The sequence below is a fragment of the Neolamprologus brichardi genome, chromosome 17 (assembly GCF_056152115.1).
Source record: "Neolamprologus brichardi isolate AB-2024 chromosome 17, ASM5615211v1, whole genome shotgun sequence".
NCBI lineage: Eukaryota > Metazoa > Chordata > Actinopteri > Cichliformes > Cichlidae > Neolamprologus > Neolamprologus brichardi.
Window position 1 is genome coordinate 1,240,975 of NC_142120.1, and position 21,599 is coordinate 1,262,573.

The following is a 21,599-nucleotide window of genomic DNA, read 5'->3' on the forward strand; positions in this document are numbered from 1 at the left end:
CAAGTGTAAGGCTGTTCAACCTCTTTCAACAGTATAATAAACAGTGAGGTCTATCATTTGTTGGGCAACGACACATTTGTGGATTCTCTACGTCTGTAATTCAAGTGTTCACCTTTAAATCAATTTATTTAATCAAAGTATGAACAAACAACTTTAAATTAGGATATTTACAACTACAAGTAAACGTAACGGACAATAACGTGCACAGACGTATAGAAATGAAGTCTTAAAATGAGTATATTCATCAACAAAGTCCAATGTTTTGAAGCTAAAATGTTTATTTTACTTTGTGCAAATATTAAAATCGAAGCAACTTTGACATAACTTTGTGTAACTTTGTGCAGAAACTCAACGTCAAATGCACTGATCCAATTAGCTGAGACAGAGTGGGAGAATTTTATGTCAACAACATAAAATTATTTGCATTGTGGCAAACATGATATTACAATCACACGTACATGTGTTGATATACTCACGTTCAGCAAAGCTGCTTAACACCTGAAAGGAGACAAATAACAATATCAGACAGACAGTGAGACAGACAGACAGACAGACGGTGAGACAGACAGACAGACCGACAGACAGACGGTGAGACAGACAAACAGACAGACGGTGAGACAGACAGACAGACAGACGGTGAGACAGACAAACAGACAGACGGTGAGACAGACAGACAGACCGACAGACAGACCGACAGACAGACGGCGAGACAGACAGACAGACAGACAGACGGTGAGACAGACAGACAGACCGACAGACAGACGGTGAGACAGACAAACAGACAGACAGACGGTGAGACAGACGGTGAGACAGACAGACAGACGGTGAGACAGACAGACAGACAGACAGACAGACGGTCAGACAGACAGACGGTGAGACAGACAAACAGACAGACAGTGAGACAGACAGATAGACAGACAAACAGACAGACGGTGAGACAGACAGACAGACAGACAGACGGTGAGACAGACAGACAGACCGACAGATGGTGAGACAGACAGACAGACCGACAGACAGACGGTGAGACAGACAGACAGACGGTGAGACAGACAAACAGACAGATGGTGAGACAGACAAACAGACAGACGGTGAGACAGACAGACGGTGAGACAGACAGACAGACCGACAGACGGTGAGACAGACAGACAGACCGACAGACAGACGGTGAGACAGACAGACAGACGGTGAGACAGACAAACAGACAGACGGTGAGACAGACAGACAGACAGACAGACAGACGGTGAGACAGACAGACCGACAGACAGACCGACAGACAGACAAACAGACAGACAGTGAGACAGACAGACAGACAGACAGACAGACGGTGAGACAGACAGACTGACAGACAGATGGTGAGACAGACAGACAGACAGACAGATGGTGAGACAGACAGACAGACAGACAGACAGACGGTGAGACAGACAGACAGACAGACAGACAGACAGACAGACGGTGAGACAGACAAACAGACAGACAGACAGACAGACAGACAGACAGACGGTGAGACAGACAAACAGACAGACAGACAGACAGACAAACAGACAGACGGTGAGACAGACAGACAGACAGACAGACAGACGGTGAGACAGACAGACAGACAGACAGACAGATGGTGAGACAGACAAACAGACAGACAGACAGATGGTGAGACAGACAAACAGACAGACAGACAGACAGACAGACAGACCGACAGACAGACAGACAGACGGTGAGACAGACAAACAGACAGACAGACAGACAGACAGACAGACGGTGAGACAGACAAACAGACAGACAGACAGACAGACGGTGAGACAGACAAACAGACAGACAGACAGACAGACAGACAGACAGACAGACAGGTCAAACTTACATCAGAAGAGTGTTTGAAATGGTTAAAATCAGGTCAAAGGTGAGGGCTCACTTTATCTCACAGGCCTGCTGTATGAACATCTCTGAGGAGACAGAGACAGAAATGTTAATTGTAGTAACTGTTTTCTTCCACAAGATGGTACCAAGAGTACAATAAAGCTCTCTCTCACAGGGGACAGTGGCTTGTTACAATTAACAGGCCCGAAGGAATGACTACAGTCACTGTGAGTGAAGAAGAAGAAGAAGAAATAATGTAAAGTTGCAAATACTCCTGCAAACAACAAAGATTATTTGTTTACTACTACACCAGATAAAAACGGTTCAATAAAGTCAAATACATATGATCGCATTATAACTGTGTCCCCCTTTTTACCTTCTACCGATCAATAGTTCAGTTCTTCTCAGGCGAAATGTTCAGTTTCACTCTAAACAGCCAGGGAGACAAAAATGAGAAGAGCACTGATGTTTGTACACATCAAAGTCTAAATCGTCACACACATCTTCTCTCTTATCCACACTGGAAAGCACACGCGCGCACACACACACGGACAGCATTATGGGATAGCAGCAGTAAAAGTGATTTAGTAGCGAGGGCCTCGATTGGTCGGGGTTTGGGTCTGCAGCCTGAGGCAGGTCCAGGTGAAGTAAAATCTATGCCTGCTGATAAAAACATGTCCATCCTGTGAGACGGGTGGAGGCAGGAGATGTTGGTGAAGGGAGAGACAGGAATGCTTTAATGAATTTAAAAAGAATACAGATACTCGTGCTACGCTCGTGCATGACACCCAGAATTAATCCTGATAATTCTGCTGTTTGACACCCGAGCGGATTTATGTGTTTGTTTTTCCTGTAAATGTAATATGACAAATCATTCTTCTCAGTGCACTTTAACAGAGGTGCAGATAACAGTTAGCTCACTGGTGTCTCATTCATCATACTTGTTTTTGCATCACATGCTGCATATGCCAGAAGACTAATGCAGAGACTCAGATCTGAAGATCATTTAGGTCGTGTCTTCACCCTGGTCTCAGTGTTCCTAACAACAACAACAACAACAACAACAACAACAACAACAACAACAACAACAATAATAATAATAATAATAATAATAATAATAATAATAATAATAATAATAATAATAACAACAACAACGAGTATGTGTTAGTCCCTGTAGGGAAATTGCTCCTCTGCATTTAACCCATTCACCCAGTGAAGCAGTGGGCAGCCACCAGTGCAGCGCCCGGGGAGCAGTGTGTAGGGACGGTACCTTGCTCAGGGTACCTCAGGGTAGCCGTTCAGTGGGTTCAAAGGGTATGTTTAACCCTTTAAAGCCTGAATCATGAAATAATAGCCAGAATACAGCGGTCCTTCGCTATAATGCGGTTCACCTTTCACGGCCTCGCTGTTTTGCTGATTTTTTTATGTGCAATTTTGCATGCTTTTTTGCGTCCTGATTGGCTGTAGATCCCTGTCAATCAATCTCCTCCGTGCCGTGTCTCCTGTACAGCACAGAATGCGTTCAGCTTGTCAAATTTACATAAATCTTCCATCGCTAGCAGCGTGACTCTTTAGTGCTGCACTGTATGTTTGTAGGTTTTCGACCCAACAAACACAACAATGCCGACGAAACGTTTCGCACCGTCAAACGCTCCTGCAGCAGCACCTAGAAGGCAGAGGAAGATGCTAACCATCACACAAAAAGTTGGACTTCTGGACATCCTAAAGGAAGGTAGAAGTTAGCGTATTTTTTGGATTATAAGGCACATTAAGCGAAATAAAACAGTCAGAGAAGTCAAACGTTACTCAACTCATTCTTCTTGCTTCTTCTGTACCATCGATTCATTAATGATTCATTAATGTTGAATTCTCTGGCAGCTGCTCTGTTCCCGTGTTGTTGGCCTGAAAACAGGGTTTGATCTTTGGCGTCATTCTATAATACTGGACTTATTTTTCTATGAAGGTTTGAACTTTGAGAATTTAAACACGAGATAAAGTGTGAAAATGTTCGTGCCTGTCTGAGAAAAGTGTATAAAGTGAGTAGTGACGGGTTTGACAGCCTTAAAACATCTATAATCATTGTAAAAAACAGAGCTGTCACCTATCACGGGTCATTTTTAGAACATGAGGGGCCGCTGTATTTTTTTCAAGTTTACCTCCGCCAGTCTTCAAATGGTTTTAAATTCAATATTTATTTGCGTTTGCAAGTTTTAATTTGCTATATCTGACATTTTTCTTTTCCAATTTATATCTTTAAAATGTTTTGGGAAATTCATAAAAAAAAAAAAAATCGCACTGATGATGTAGAAGTCTCACAAACTCAAAAAACATTGACAACAACAAAACTTCATGTAACGAATATGATGCAGCAGTGGTTGTGGCTGCTTTTGAACAGGTGGATGTTCTTTTATTTCAGCTCAGCATTTATTGTCCTCAATTAAAGAGGAAATTCAGGCTTCTCAGTCTACAGGAAAACGGCTTTCTGAGCAGACCTTTGTAAACACTTTCCAGGCTCAGGGAGGGGCGGGGCCATCTGCTTCGACCGGTTGGGGTGAGAGAAGGAAGACAGGATAAAGACATGTGGAAGAGAGCCAGAGGGTAAATGTGCACTCCTGGTACATTTACATTACATTTTTTAATTTTTTCTTAAAGGAGAGTAAAATTAAGGCTACCCCAAACGGAGTGATGTCCCTGGGTCTACAGCCATGCTTTATGCACAGCCACACGAGCCAGTAATTAGCTGATGATTAGTTGGCCAATTTAATCTTTAAAACAATTTAAGTAAATGGCCTATGATAATAAATTCCAAGAAAGAAATGAACATTTTTACAACTCGTCCACACATCCTCAGAACTTTAAATCATTTCCTCTCCCAGCTGTCATTGGACAAGAGGCAGGGAACATGGCGGACAGGTCGCCAGTCTGTGACAGGCCAACGCTTACGGCAAAGACACATTTGTGGATAAACTGCCTCAGATCTCGCTGCCGTGTCTGGCAGTACTGTCAGACTGTTGTCTGACTGACAACAAAAGCAATGTAACAGTATTTTGCATTTAATGCTTTGTTGAGCTGTATTGTCCAGATTTTGCTCTTTTGCACCATCTGGTGGTGAACTGTGTAGGGTACAGCTGGGTGCAATTTGGGTCTCCACCCAGCTACTTTTTTGCAAGCGCACACAGTGTTGGGGAGTAACGGAATACATGTACCGCCGTTACGTATTTAAAATACAAAATATGAGTAACTGTATTCCGTTACAGTTACTGTTTAAAAAGGTGGTATTTAGAATACAGTTACTTTGTTGAAATAAATGGATTACACGGCGGTACTTCCCTGTTTCATATTGTGGCGGGTCAGGACTGTTTGGGTTTTGTTTGACAGCTACGTTCTGTTGTTCCAGGCGGCAGCGTTACGGTTTCCATGGTTACAGGGTGACGCTCTCTCTCTGCGTGTTTCCTGGGTGAGAGAGGCCTTTTTGTTGTTGTTGTGCTAAGCTAAAAGGGCAGAATGCTACAGGTATAGCTCTAAAGAATGTAGCATCATGGGCAGTGTAGTCCGTGCTGCAGGGAGAATGGACTGCCATACCCGTTATGTGTCTGTGAGCGAGGGAGGGAGAAAAAGGAAAAGTACGAGCTGTCATCGAGCAGAAACGGGAGCTGGAAGCATGTAAATATAATAATAACCACTGCAGCCAAGAAGAGAGCCTGACGAGCCCAGCTGTAAGTAAGCTATTAAGACTCGACTGTACACCGTGTTCGTGTTTTCCTCCAAAAACAATAAGTTCTGTTGGAGCAGCCTTTCAACGCCTCTCTCTGTCTCTGCTAGCAAACTTGATCCAGACAACAAAGTAAAGCTAGTTTTCAGCTACGAGCCGACACAGAACCCACCGTATTAGCCAGAGGTCCCTTTACTACGGTTCGGAGCTGCGGACCTTCAGTAACAGTAATAAATCACAGCAATAGTACATTCATGTAGTTGTAAACAGCATGATAATATATTAAGTAATCCAAAGTATTCAGAATACGTTACTGTCATTGAGTAACGTAACGGAATACGTTACAGAATACATTTTGGGGCATGTAATCTGTAATCTGTAATGGAATACATTTTAAAAGTAACCTTCCCAACACTGAGCGCACATGGTGTCTGCATGCTGCAGCTCGCGCTTAGCTCCACACATGGAGAAAGTAACGTTCAAAGTTAGATAAAGAGAAGAAATAAGTGAGAAAAAAGATGGAGAATAAGATAATAAGGCCATGACGGACTATATGGCCCCTCTGGATGTCAGCTCACGAGGTTTGTGTAATTTAAATGTTTTATTTTCTGTGATTAAGGACTTTTGATTGATTGACACCAAGAGTGCATTTTGATGTGATGTTTTTGTATTATTGTTTTCATCCGTGAGCAGTTCTCAGACCATAAAAACCCTGTTTTATAACTCTACATCGTGCCTATCTCAATCCTTGAGGCTGCTTCAAGCAATCCTGTGTGGAGTTTTCAAAAAGTTTAAACGTTAGAACGTTTAGAAATACACAATTAAACAACTCAGGAATATTTAAATAGAAATCCTTTTTTCGTACGATCCCTGAATGATCACTTATCACAAGTAACAGACACAAAAAGGTCAAGTTTATTTCTATAGCGCGTTACTAAAAGGCCATGCTGCACAAAGTGCTTAACAACATAAAATGCCACTAAACTAAATAGAATGCACAACAATGATGCAGTAAAATAAATAAATAAATAAAACTAGTCAATAAAAACAACAACAACGGCTGTTAAAAGCAAAATGTCCAACCCTGACCCCGTGGCGTGAGGAGATAGTGGACCCAAATGCAGGCGCGGAGGCGAGAATGGTGATAACAAAAGGCAAGTTTTAATGTAAGGCGAGAACAGAAAGCAGGAATTATAAACACACACAGAAAACCATCATTGAAAGAGTTTAACTTAAACCAAGAAACACAAACAGTGCTGTGACAAAAAAAAAGCCCACACATACTAGAAAAAAGAAAAACACAATAGCTCCACAGGTGTGCTGCTCGAGTGATAATATACACTGGCTAGGGCTGGGCCATATCATACCGTTCATGGTAATACCGGTGTAATGTTGGGCAACGATAAGAAAATGAAATATGGCGATAGAATATGGGTAAAACGCGCATGTGCAGTGCCTTTGTTTACATACGCACATGGCGGCGACACAGAATGAGAAGAGTGAAAGTGGATCGTTGAATGAAACGATGAACCAGAACTGGTTTGTAAAAATGCTGCAGCTTCACTGGTGTGGAACTGGTTTAGCTTTCGTCCGTCAGATACACAACAAAGCACTATTTTTGGTAGCGCATGCTAGCGGGCCGTCGTTATTACCGTGTTGTTTGGAAAATACGGCGCACTTAAAATCATCCTTTGATTTTTCTGAAAGTCGACAGAGCCCCTTATAATCCCGTGTGCCTTATGTATGAACTCTGGTTGTGTTTACTGACCTGGAAACGATTTTATGTTCACGGCGCTCGAAAATCTGTCAAATGTTTCAGTACGACTTTGCTAAGCTACGAAGCCGCACCGCTTGATGGATTGTCGGAGCCAGTGTTGCCAACTCCTCAGTAAGGAAAATCGCTATTGGCTGTCCTAAAAGTCGCTAGAAGTCGCTAAATGATGTCATCGCTTAATTTGCATAATTGGTCATGCTAATGTAATTGTAACCTACGTTGTTGGAGAGAGAAATAACATCGTGGAAGAGACATAAAGTGAGTAAAAAACGTCCTAAATGCATTTAGAGTTTATTTAGAATTACGAATTAAATTTATTTTAGCAATTATTGTTTTTTGTAATGTCACAATTCCAACCCTGCTCCTTTATCCGGGCTTGGACCGGCAAAAGTGACCTGAAATAGGCACTCTGGTGGAGTTACAGTGTGTGTGTGTGTTTATAAGTAGTTTTAAACCTTGTGACCCACAAAACAGCATAACAGTAAAAGAAGAACAGACTGCGTTACAGTCAGTGCGGGAGCAGCGGCTTCGCTCATGCGCAATTCATTTACCGTTTGGACGCATAGGTGTGAACGTCTCCTGCCCTGATAGCAGCGGGGGAGGACTATCCTCCGCCTGGGACCGCTTTGGCACGGGCGAGGTGCCCACGGCAGCACCGCTGCTTGTTGAGAGTAAAAGCGATACGTGCTTTCACGTCAAAAAGACGTCATAAATAAGTCTCCAATAATACCAGAAAAAGTCGCCAGATTTGTCGCTAGTCGCTTTTTAGAAAAAAAGTCGCTAAGGGGGTCTGAAAACTCGCTAAATATAGCGACAAAGTCGCTAAGTTGGCAACACTGGTCGGAGCATTACGGCTATCGTAGGCGGAGCCTCGCGGAGTGATACGTACTGTGCTTCAACATAATATTACCGTATTGTGTGTGTATAACCTCTTTTTAAGTTTAGTGGATGTTATACATGGTTATGCTGAGGATATGTCGGCCAGTTTCCACTGGAAATGCCTTCTGGTTAAACTGTCAGCGAGGAATTTGCATTTGCACTGTTACATTTTTATATAACTTTAATGCAGATAAAAAACAGCTGCTTGTTTAAATGAAAATACATTGATGGGTTTTGCACTAATAAAGTTGTGGAGTTGTAAAGTATTGTGTCTCACATCACTTATATCATCAGTTATATCGTTATCGCAAATTTTCAAATGGTAAATATTTTTGGCCGTATTGCCCTGCTCTGGCACCGGTGTTAAGAACGTTCATCCATTCCTTCATTAAACCACAAAGACTTGGAAATGGCGTCCGAGGCTGTGATCTGAACCGCTACACTGGACCCGAGCTCATAAACCATGTTTCTGTCAGAAAGTACCCCAGCCCTCAATTATGTGTGCGGACTAAACTGGATGGCAGCTGACAGATTCCTCTCAACATCCATCATAACTCTCTTCACCGTGAGCAGCCTCAGGCTCGGCAACCCAAACTATTTTTCATAATTAATGCCAGCACGGTGACTTGTGCTGCGAGGAGGAAATGGAAATGGAGTCGCCGCTGTCACCACATCATCCTTTACTCAGACGCATGAAATAACAGACTTGTTTTTCTGTTTACGTGTTGCTCTGCAAGCACTTTAAGACAAACTTCACATTCATTTGAAGTTCGTTTATTTGACAAACTGTCTGCATCAGCGGCGCACACCACACGCCCGCTTAGACACACAGATCCCGTACACGCTGCATGAACATGCGTGTACAAGCAGAAAGGAAGTTGGATCAGATTAGAGTGACCGTCAAAACCCCCACAATGGCTGGAGAGCCCTGCACGCCGATAACGCTCTACTACACGGACGCAGTGACACAAACACACACATTCAAACAGCCAAACATACTTGAGCATTAGTGAACACGTCAGAACATCCTCATAAAACATTCATTAGAAGTGACAGCAGAGTTTTCATAGCACTTAGCAGCAGTCGGTGTACAAAGAGGAGCAGCGTTTCATTTATGAACATACTGAGCCTCAGGACTCGTAACAAGTATCCAGTTTGGCTCGACACTGCAGTTTAATCGCTACATCTGAGGCCGAGCAGCTGGGATGGTTTGCAGTAATGTGCGTGCATACATTATTATAGCAGCTGAGGTCTCAGATTTAAGCACAGTGTTTAGTTTCTACACATTACTGGAGCTCCTGTCATGCACTTCACTCCCAGAAGGGAAAAAGGAAAGTGAAGCAAAGCATCACCAGGGTGTTTTTTTATATTATCATTAGTCTTACTTACACATAAGGTCTGCCTTCACAGCGCTTTGACAGTATGATGGTCTGTGTGTACCCAATGACATCATTGCTAATGAACTTCATTAGTTCTTCCAGTTGTTTCTCATAATCATACTTAACTTTCCAGCCTTTTGTTGCTCCCATCTCAACTTTTTTGATTTTTATTGCTGCCATTCAGTTCAAAATGAATATTATCCATTAAATAAGGGAACACTTTGATGTTCTGTTGTGAAATAGTTTAGTTAGTTAGTTTAGTTTAATTATTTATATAGCACATTTAATTACAACAAGAGCGTTGACCAAAGTGCTGTACAAGAATACAACATACCTAATAAAACAACTTGGAGTATTAAAAGCAAACACCAAATATGAATTAACAAATAACTCTCATGCTGTATTAAAAGCCAGTAAATAAAAATGCGTTTTAAGATAAGATTTAAAAAGATTGACAGTGGGAGCCTGTCTGATGTGTGGGGGTAAATTATTCCACAGCTTGGGCGCTACGGCTGCAAATGTGGGTTCTTTCAGATTTGGCCTGGTAGTTAGTAACAGGCCGCATTAAGCTACGTCCCACATAATTGATTTCATATTATGACATACGCTACATGCATATGATAGGTGCTTTGTTCCACCTCGTGTTAGATGACACGTATAATATGCAAAGATGACACAGTGCAGAGCGCCGTGGTACTCGCTGATGCTTAAGAGGTTTTACACCTGCGATCATTGGCATTTTATTTTTATTGCTTTTCTTTGTCCCTGTTCAGGAGGCATTTCCTTTATAGGACAAAGATCCTTCATATTGTAAAACTACAGGTTTCCCCAGTTAGTGGTTTTGGCAAATCAGAGTAATGCACACTCCTCCCAGGCCAGCTCTGTCTTTGATGGAGTGCTCACTTTGGATTCTTGGCCATCAGTCTTCAGGAGCGTATGAAGGACCTTGACTGCCCCCAGAAGATTTTTGCAAGATTGATTTTTTGGATCTTAAATTGTTCAGACCACCAGTAACTCACTGTCACTCTGTGCTCCTTCAAAGACACTACAAACCCGCACTGGACTTAAATGGCACAGCTTTGAGTCCTGCAACATTAAGGATTTTTTAAAGTTTGTAATGACAAATATGTGTTTTTGTCGACATATATTTCTTTAAATTGACTTCTGAAGATATGATCGAAGGACCATTGTCAGATGAAAGACAATAAATCGCCCCTTTATACATAAAACACATCAAATCCCCCAAAAACCCTGCAGACAACGAGCGCCCAAACATACACCTCACACCCCGCCCTACATTCTTTTAAATTTGTGACTAGTTTCAGAATATTCTGTAGCTTTATGGTGGAGAGAAAACAAGTCACCCATCCAAACAGGATTCACGGTCACAGTTGAAATGTAATTTGTCTAATCCTGTTATCTGGCATTCCGAAAGCTTTCCCATATCAGCTTCCCCTCCCCATCATCTGTGTTGTGGCCAGGCGTGGGTGTCTGTGTGTGTTTGCATGCGTGTGTAAATGTGCGTTTGTTTGCATGCATGGGTCTGAAGTAAACACAAATGTGTGGGTTGGTTTATAAAACGTGGAACGCCTTTTTCTTCAAGATTATTCCTCGTAAAAGCGGAATAACGGGCAAAGTGAATCTGCAAAAGCTCCAAATGAAATCTGAAGATCAGCGTTTGGATTATTGGATTTTTGTTAATGTTGTGAGTTCAAAAGAGCAGCCTGTGCATAGTTTGATGCTGTTCACTGTTTACAGTCCTGCTCTGAAGGCAAACAGTCACTTTATAAAAATGAAAATAAGAATAAAAACATACCTGTGTGAATGAGCACTGTCCTTGGTGCTGAAGTTACTGGAAGCAAAACCTGGATTATTTGTTGTTTTAAACCAGGGGGGCCAGTGTCCCTGCAGGTTTTAGATCTCACCCTGGGTCAACACACCTGAATCACATGATCAGTTCATTACCAGGCCTCTGGAGAACTTCAGGACATGTCGAGAAGGTAATTTATCCATTTAAATCAGCTGTGATGGATCAAGGACACATCTAAAACCTGCAGGGACACTGGCCCTCGTGGACTGGGATTGGGGACCCCTGTTTTAAACCATGAAGCCCGGTGGATTCAGAGTCCCGTTGAGTTAAAACTCAGACTTTGTTAACCTCGAAATTAGAAGGAAAACATCAGGTTTTCTTTTCCTGCTGCTCCTGCACCAGTTTGGCTGTGACGCCCCTTTTATACAGTTGATACCAAAGCACTTACAGTACTGTGTTTACCTTTATGAAATGAAGGTAAACACAGTGAAATACTTCATAGATGTGTGCTCTGTTACCTTCAACATGAGTGTGTTTATAATCCTCAGTGTAAGCACAGAGTTTAAAACCAGTGTTTGAATCGACAGAGTGTGTGTCTGTGTTCTGACAGCATTTGGAGAATCTGCACACACTGAGATACGATCGTTTAAAGCTGCTGAGCAACATTTTAAAATGTACAGTGTCTGTAAATTTAAAGTTTGAACCTTGACATCTTTTTCACTGCAAATGAGCAAAATCAGCTCATGAAAAATATTTGGTGAAAAAAAAAATCAGTTTTACTGGGTTTTATTAATATTACAGGTCTGTAAGTAAACTGTGTCTCGTTAGTTTGAACCAGATCTGTGTTTTTATTTGCTCTGAGATGTTTTTGTTCACTGTCAGGTCAGTAATGACCAGTGTTGGTCAAGTTACTTGAAAAAAGTAATCAGTAACTAATTACTGATTACTTCCTAAAAAAGTAATCCCATTACTTTACTGATTACTTATTTTCAGTAATTAATTACTTAGTTACTTAGTTACTTTTTAAAAACACGATTTACAACCTGAATAGGTGATAAATAGATCTTTCAGCCCAATTCTACTTTTTCTACATAATCATCATACAAAATGTGATCAAATGGAAAAGTCTCTTTTTAAAACTTGTTTTATTAGTTTTAATCTTTTAACTTTATGCATCAAGCAAACATTTAATTATCTGCAACATTCTCTGACTGGAAGAAATTAGTTTAACATTTAAACCTATTTTCTGCACATTCCAGCACATAAAATAAAATATTTTGTGTGTTTACACTCAGTCTTTCAAATAGATGCAAGTAAAACACAGCAGAAAATAAATAAAGTCAAAGACTAGCGGTCCTGTTGCTCTATTTTCACCTGTAAAGCAGGAGTGGGGTAGGCGGAGGGTTACCCTGGTGCAGGTGTGCAGCGGTCAGTGGAAGAATCCGCGAGTTTCTCTGTGAGTTTCCCATTACGTCGTAGCTACTCGGTGCTTGTTTGGAAGTTTAGGGGTTTTTTCGCTGTAAAAAGAAGTTTTCTTCCCACGCACAACGGACACTAATGTTTTTGTCACTTTTTATGGAATCAAACTCAAAGTAAGGTCAGTACTTCCACGCTTTAAACGCTGCACGCTCATACTCTCTCTGCACTCGATATATGATCCATTGTTGATCTGCACACAGCTGTTGTCACGAACGTCGCACTCGCTTACGTCACTGTCATGAGACATTCTCGCAAAAGAATCACGGTTTTAGTAACGCAGTAACGCAGCGTTCCTACGGGAAAGTAACGGTAATCTAATTACCTTTTTTGCAATAGTAATCCCTTACTTTACTCGTTACTTGAAAAAAGTAATCAGATTACAGCCCATCTCTGGTAATGACAAACAAATCAAATGTATGATTGGGCAGGTTTCCAGCTTTATCTGTTAAGGAAAATTCAGTCTAGGTTAAATCTAAGTGTGTGTGTGTTTACATTTGTGGTTCATGGCTCAGGTTTTTATCTGGTGTGAAACGTGGCCCACATGTTTGTGTTTATTTGGTTTTAAAAAGAAAGATTTCATTTTGATCCGTCATAAAACACTAACTCAGGCAGCACGGTGGAACACTGGATATAAAAAGATGTTTCTCGGTTCGAACCTCCTCCACACCCTTTGTGTATCGAGTTTGTTGATCCGGATGTTGAGTTTTCAGGGAAACCCATGTTCAAAAGAAGTTTCCCCTTTTTAACTTAATGTCACTAATACTAAACTCTGTGTATGTAAGTATTTTAGCAGTTTACAGCTACACGTTGTAGAGATGACAGCCTTCCAGCTGATAATGACTTCATTTCCAGGTGACCTTGAAAGCGTTGTTCGTACAGTGAGGAACCTACCGGAGTTCAACCAACCGTTCCCATCTTCTCTCTTAAGCTGCCGCAGCAGTTATGGACCAATAGGCAGAGATTGATGACAGTGGACATTTTAGTTCAATTACTTGATTTTGCTCGAGGTCATTTGGAGCAAAGAATGCAATGAATGTGAAGAACCACTCTCCAGAATGATCCCGTTGGCCCTATAAACCCACATGATCAATAAAGACAGTAAAACGACTTCGTTCCTGTGAAGATGGAGAGAGATAGGACAATAGAGAGTTGGAACAGTTTGAATTTTTTTCCCCCGTCCAATCTGGACCACGTTCTGATGCCCTATACGCTTCTGGCAGATTTATAACTAGTGTACATTATGCTGTTATGCAGCCCTCCGGGCTACTGTACTCGAGCCTGCCAGCTCCTGATTCAGCCTTTCTGCACACTTGGTGTGACTCAAGATGTGGTGAATACCTTTACTCACATTGCAAGTGAAAGATTTATTACGCGCAGACTATGTGTAATTTCTATACATACATCAAACGGTGGTCATGGCACTACCAGCTGACCTCCGATCTCTGCCCTTTAACTGCTATTACAACCACAGCTGCTGTGCTGATAGTAATATTCCTATGACTGATAGCTCCAATAGGGCTGCTAATATTACTGCTTGATGGCTAATACTGTCTATGAGAGACAAGAATTACCATTGTCTCTTATATGATCGTTGCTTGTGCGGTCACACTAAACACGAGGAACGTGATGGTTAAATGTTTTCCCAAAATCTATTTTTTCAAATCAAGTCAGGGGCCAAGCAGTCAGTGTCTGTGAGGGCTTTCTGGTGAGTCAATTAAAAACCGCAATGGGCACAAAGCCTGCCACAGAGAGCCCATAAACTACGGCAGAAGGTTTTGCTCAAACACACTTCATTTAATAAACAGTGATGATCACATCTCACGAGAAGCCGTCCAAAACAACTGGCAGATACTCTCATACTGATAATAAATGTTTGTAACATCTCTCTCAACTATACAAAAGCTTCTGGAGTGCCTGTTGGCAAGGCACTGGATATTTCAACTCTCAACTCTGGCAGTAGCAGGTTACCTTTACACCCAGCTTTAAAACATATAGCAGGAAGTTTAACCTCATGATAAACATTCCCAACATTTAAACACCACAGTGAGCTGAATGAAAACGAGCTGTTGTACACCCACCTTTAACACACATATTGTTCCAGTAAAAGATTTATGTAACTTATATAATTTTCCAGTATAACGTCACCAGATAACAGGACATCAGCTTATTTCTCTTTTAAACTTGTCTCCATATCTTTTCTTGTAACTGCTTCAACACTCCTCATACCAAGGCTCCTGGCCTGTGGCTGAGCTCTGGACAGCTTTAGCTTTAGCTGCTTTCTTTTTGTTAGCGTCTTTAAAAAGTTAACCTGGATAATAATGGCTTAACTGTCTGATTACACATGTTGTCATAAATGTTTTTCTGGCAATTCCTCCAAATTTTACTTTGCTGAACTTTCTATCTGCCTCACTGACGATAAGAATCGGCCACAGACACATGCTAGCAACCTGCAGCTAAGGGACATGCTAGCAACCTGCAGCTAAGTGACATGCTAGCAACCTGCAGCTAAGTGACATGCTAGCAACCTGCAGCTAGGTGACATGCTAGCAACCTGCAGCTGGGTGACATGCTAGCAACCTGCAGCTAAGTGACATGCTAGCAACCTGCAGCTAAGTGACATGCTAGCAACCTGCAGCTAGGTGACATGCTAGCAACCTGCAGCTAAGGGACATGCTAGCAACCTGCAGCTAAGGGACATGCTAGCAACCTGCAGCTAAGGGACATGCTAGCAACCTGCAGCTTAGTGACATGCTAGCAACCTGCAGCTAGGTGACATGCTAGCAACCTGCAGCTAGGTGACATGCTAGCAACCTGCAGCTTAGTGACATGCTAGCAACCTGCAGCTAAGTGACATGCTAGCAACCTGCAGCTAAGTGACATGCTAGCAACCTGCAGCTAGGTGACATGCTAGCAACCTGCAGCTAGGTGACATGCTAGCAACCTGCAGCTAAGTGACATGCTAGCAACCTGCAGCTAAGTGACATGCTAGCAACCTGCAGATAAGTGACATGTTAGCAACCTGCAGCTAGCATGTGACTTTTATACAGTCACTAGTTTTCACGACTCTTTGCCCGAACCATTGTTGTGCATTGATGAAACAGACCATCTCATAACAGGACGTAGGTGAGCCTGACCGCATCGAGCACAGAAAATCGGTCGGTTCTGGTCTCTGCTGCCTGATCATATTATCTAATACTCAGCTTCATTGACCTGCCATCATTATATCAAGTAGTAGGTAAATATGGGTGTTGCCAATAAGATAACTTAACAGAGCCGTCATTGATGTCATTACTACCCATTGTTAAACGGATGTCATTAATTAGCTCAGTTGTGCTTTTGTACATGTACTAAATGAAGCAATGAGATGTCTTCCAAATCACATTAAGATTCTTAACAAGCTGAACCACTGAATTGCTGCATCTAACCTTGGGGGAAGACCTCTACCCACAGAGCTACTGACTAACACACACTTCAAAGCTGAAGACTTGAATTGATTTTTTTGCTAATTTATATCCTGTTCTGACAGATTCACAGTGAAGAACTTGAGCAAGAAAAGGAGTTGACATTAACATGCATGCAGCTTTGAGTTGAGGTTTACAGGGATTTCATTATAGCTGCTCAGCTCCTCCTCTGCTGTCCTGCGATATGCCAGCCTCCCTGCACATTTGGCAGTAGTGCAGCATCGCTGAATACACATCCAGTATAGGGCAGTGAGCAGCCAGGGAAGCTGTAATTACTGTACCACTATTCTGCTGGTCAGCACAGTAGCCTCATAAAAGGAAATGAAATGTTCCAGCTTTAATCTTAGAGGGAGTAATGTACCACGAATATTGCATTAGCATACAGTCGCAAGGAAAAGTTGCAACAGATGCTCGAACAGATTGAGATCTGGAGAATTTGGAGGTCAGGTCAAAACTACAAACAGCGTCATGTTTGTCGAACCGTTCCTGAATAGTTTATTTGTAGTGTGCCGAGATGCATTATCCTGTTTAACAAGCCCACTGTAATTAGGGAATACCAATGCCACGAAGAAGGTAGGCGACTATTTTTACACAGCTTCCTTTCAACCCATAGTTTAACCTGCCTCCATGTCTTCTCCAGTTAAATGTGCCCCACTGTACATGTGTTACAAAAGAAAGTATGATTCCTATAATCAGGCTAATAGTTTGTGATGCCTTTACCTAAACGGTGTCTGTACCTGGACATTTTTTGTTGAAATAAGAAGAAATGTAAATGCTTCACTCCAGCACAAACAAACACGGCCTGGAGCAGTACTGCTCTAGAGACTTAAACCTGCACAGTGCTGTAAGGCTGGACGATGAATACACAATAAGGCTTCACAAAGTATATCTGAACATATTGTATTATTTTGATGTCATAACCTTTGTGCAAACAAAAACAGAATCCGAGCAAATACTTTCATTTTAAACCAGAGGATTCTAATACAAGCTCTGCTGTCCCTTTAATCAACAGCTGTACACGTCTGGCTCAGAGCTCCACCCACCACGGGTGCCTGACCAATCACATTAGGGCCCCGTCCACCTTTGGGCTCCGCCTCCAAACAGGCATGGCGTCAACAAAATGAAATTCTTTGCTCGTATTACGTTTCAGCTCACGCAAACATTATAACATAAAAATCATTCCATAGTGTCATGTCTTGAATTTATCTAATAAGACTAATTAGGATTCCAGGTAAGACTTCTTTTCAAAATAACACTTTCTTCTAAATTTGCCCAAATTTAGAAGAAAGTGTTTACCTTTTGGTGAGAACAATTACGTATGTCAACCTCAAAATCATTCACTTTAACAGAGATAAACTATCAGTGATGCCTTTGTAGCTTTTATTTGGCTTGTGCTAACTTCAGATTTCTCATTTCCTTACTGTCCTGTCATTGTAGACTCAAAATCTAAGCGTGTCAGGCTACAAACCAGGCTAAACACTTTTATGGAAATGGCCATCAATCAGTCTATGAGCACCGTGCAAAGCCTGTGCCAACCTTCACTCCCTACAGTGCATTTCCCACTACTGTCAAAACAAACCCCAGTGAGAAAAATCCCTGGGTAAGTATGACTGTCAGTGCATTGATCAAAGCTATTTCAACACGTAGCCGTGAGACAAACTGAATGCATGACCTTCAGCTTGCAGGACGGTAACTGAATCCACTGTGCCATCCTGCCAACAGTCAGGCAGACTGAAGAGGAAATGCTTCCAGGACAAACAACCACTCAGCTCTCCTCTGGTCAGTTAGCAGCGGCTCTCCGCTAATTGTTTTTGAGAGGGTTCCTCATGAGTTTGTCTCAAATGCATCAGGAAGACACATCAATAATCAAAGTATCTTTATGCAGACACAAAATTCCAATCTGCAACAAAAGGTTTGTCTCCAATCATCGCAGCATTGAGCTGCTGTTTTCATCCCATCCATGCAATCATGGTGAGGCTCGAGAAACAGAGAAGCAGCTTGTGACTGACTCTTATTGTAGGCAGGAAGAAAGAGAGGAAAGAGAAAAGAGACCCCGCAGAAATCCAACAACTTTATCACCCAGTTCATCTTAAGAACGTCAGTCTCTTCACGTGCATCAGTTTATTGAGATTAAAAGGTTTACAGACTTTGAAATAATGTGTTTTATTTGACATGGATTCATTTAAAGATTCATTTTGTGCAGCTCACCGTGCTTTAGCCATGTCACGTTTTATTCATATTCAGTATATATTTTACTGCAAATCTTCTGTGTTCTCAGTTCACATTGATACTATCTGCATCTGGTAAGCTGACCTTTCTCCTCTTTACTAACCAATGCATGTATGCATGCTGAACTCTGGGCTGTGCCACAGCTCGGTGTGAGTGAGAGAAGCAGGAAAAACTGCTTACTGCAAGTATAAATGTTGGATGTGAGCTTCAAGCAGTGCTTGCGTAAGAGAACGGCTGCAGAATCAAAACTGATGCTGGGGAGCGGGCGGGCAGTGATGACAAAAAGATGTAATTTCAGGAAAGACGTGTTTTAAAGAATAACAGTTCGAGTTGACTGTAAGATAAAGAGTTTCCTCTGCGGAGAACAGCTTAAGTCTTAAAACAGGAGGGACGGAGCTGAAGTCAGCAGTCAGTCATGGGCCACTTCATGAGTGGAAGCCTTGTTTTATTAGACGGGAGGATAGAGGCGCCTAGGGTAGGTGGTCTTATTGCCACGTTAACCTTTTTTCCTTTTACTTTTTAAGGACTGTGATCATAAAGAACTCCTAAAATCTGTCCCAGGCTTTCAGAGGAAACGTCCACTTAAAACTAACAAAAGGTCACATTTTGTGCGTTTGTGTTCCACAAATCCAGTGTGTGTACTAAACGTTTGTGAGCATTCAGAGTGTATTTGTGTGCATTTGTTTCTCTAACTGAAGCATGAACTACAGATGAACTGCAGACAGCATTGGGGGAAAAACAAGAAACTGGCCTTTCTCACATGTAGCACACAGCAGGAGATAGTCCACTTCAGACACATTCTCAATGCTGGAAATATATTTAGTTTAGGTGCGAGTGTCTGGTGCAAGAGTCGGTGAATTCACTGGATTATTGCTCTGTTCTTAAATAGACATTACACAGAGTTTGCACAAGAAAGTTAAAAGACTGTTAAACCCTAAGACAAAGGGCCATCGTTGACCCTGTGGTTTAGAAAGAAGCACAAAGGACTTTGGGGAAAAATCCAAATACTGTTTGATCCGTATTAGAATTATTATTCTTTTCCCTGATTGCCAAGACTTTGGACCGTGTGGTGGATGCAGTGGAGGAGGGCATGAGGGGGCAGTTGTGACAGAAGAGGATGCTACACGTAGCTGATTATTTGTGTGACGAGCCCCAAACGGAGCAACATAAATGGCCTGTATTTGTAAAGCGCTTTACTAGTCCCTAAGGACCCCAAACCAGTCATCCACCCATTTACACACTGGTGATGCAGCTACATTGTAGCCACAGCCACCCTGGGGCGCACTGACAGAGGCGAGGCTGCCAGACACTGGCGCCACCGGGCCCTCTGACCACCACCAGTAGACAGAGACTGTCAGAGCCGGGGCTCGAACCGGCAACCTTCCGATTACAAGGCAAACTCCCAACTCTTGAGCCATGATCGCCCCATAAAGAACAAGAAGGTCGCACAGGGTTGGATGACGTGCACCTCACAGGGTTATTTATAGAAGAGCCACCTCCACAGGACAAGACTCGGCTGTTCATCTGCATCTAAAGGTCAAAGGTCACTGTTTGAGGATGCCAATGTTCACATTTTGGACAGAGAAGACGGATGGTTTGAAAGAGGAGTGAAAGAAGCATCTATGTCCACTGTGAACGACCACTTTTGAACAGAGGGCGGGGCTTATGACACCAACTGTCTGCCATCTATAATCCAGTTTTGAGATCCTTCCCAGACGCCTTAACGCCCACTTACGTCCTGGACCATCTGACCTCAGGAAAGGCTTCACAATGAGTTCACAAAACCTTGGCTGACTGTGACCTGCACCTGTGTTCACACCTTGACTCGTGTGATTAGGTAGAGGATCAATAGGGGGTCCATGACCCTCTTGGGGCGACACTCCCTTAAAATCTGGGACTCTCCACCAGTTGCTCTTAGAACTGAAGAAGCTTCTTGGATGAAACTTCCAAGCTCCTCCGACTACGATGACCTGGAGGACTGAGAACCTTCACAGACTCACAGGGTTGAACATTTCAGTTCTCATGTGCATCTTTGGAAGATCCTTAAAAGTCCATCAATGAATGTGTGAAAACAAATGGTGCATAAATCTAAATGCCAAAGAGCTTCGTTCCCCTTTCCCCTGTGCAGGAGAGTCGGTCTGGTGTCATCTAGAAGTTGTATGCATGTGTCTTTGTGTGTGTGTGTTTTTGATGAGTCACCACAGATGAAGCAGCCAGCAGCGGTAGAGCTACATTAGCAGATAACAGCATCTCTCTTCCAGAGACCACCGGCTTTGCCAACAGCCCTTCTTCTCATTCGGTTCGTCGTAACCCAGGGTACCTGCACTTCAGGGCAACCCTGTGCTACGGCGTTTGGAAGTTAGCGTCACGAATGACCATCTAAAGCTGAATAACAGGAAGTAGATCTAAAAACAGTGTGTTTGAGAGGACAGGAGCATGAGGATGCCCACTTCCCTTAATGTCAGCATGCTGTGTGTGAGCTATAATAGGATAGGAAAAATACAAAGTAAAAATATCTATCAAGCTATAGTTTAACGATGTACCAGGAACCAAATATTCCAACATATTACTGTTAATCGTGTATCTAGCACTCAGGTGGAGGTGGGCAGCTTACAAATACATGAAGGAGTTTCTTTATGATTTTTTTGGCACATTTATAAGCTGAAAGTAGCTTTCAGCTCCAGATCGTGCTAGAAACCAGCCATCACTGTTCAAATCCAGCTGGCAGATAATAAAGAGGTGAAAACAAGCTGGTCTGACTGCGGTTAGATGCTAGAACTTAGCGTCCTGCTCGTGCTGCACTGCAGCTCGGACGCGGCTCGCCTTTCATGTGTGACTACAGTACGCTCAACTCTCAACTTTTATGGCAAGAAACATCAATACAGCAGCCAAAAAGACCTTAAGGGGCGATGAATAATTCACGCAAGGCTCCTGAAACACTGAAACACTTTCCTCTTCCCCGTGTCGTCTGAGAATCTCTCCACCAACCTCCAACAAACACACACACAGCCACGGCAACTCAGACGCA

The 21,599-nt window shown here is 42.4% G+C and overlaps 1 protein-coding gene across 1 annotated transcript in view; it reads right to left on the reverse strand.

Annotated features, from left to right (window-relative positions):
• fam163ab (family with sequence similarity 163 member Ab) overlaps positions 1-21,599 on the reverse strand; it is a 28,062-nt gene that overhangs the window by 2,471 nt on the left and 3,992 nt on the right. Inside the window, exons 2-3 of the mRNA XM_087830628.1 lie at positions 1,853-1,934; positions 477-498 (exon numbers count right to left, since the gene is read on the reverse strand). The gene's annotated coding sequence lies outside the window, so the exon portion shown is untranslated. The remainder of the gene's footprint in view (positions 1-476; positions 499-1,852; positions 1,935-21,599) is intronic.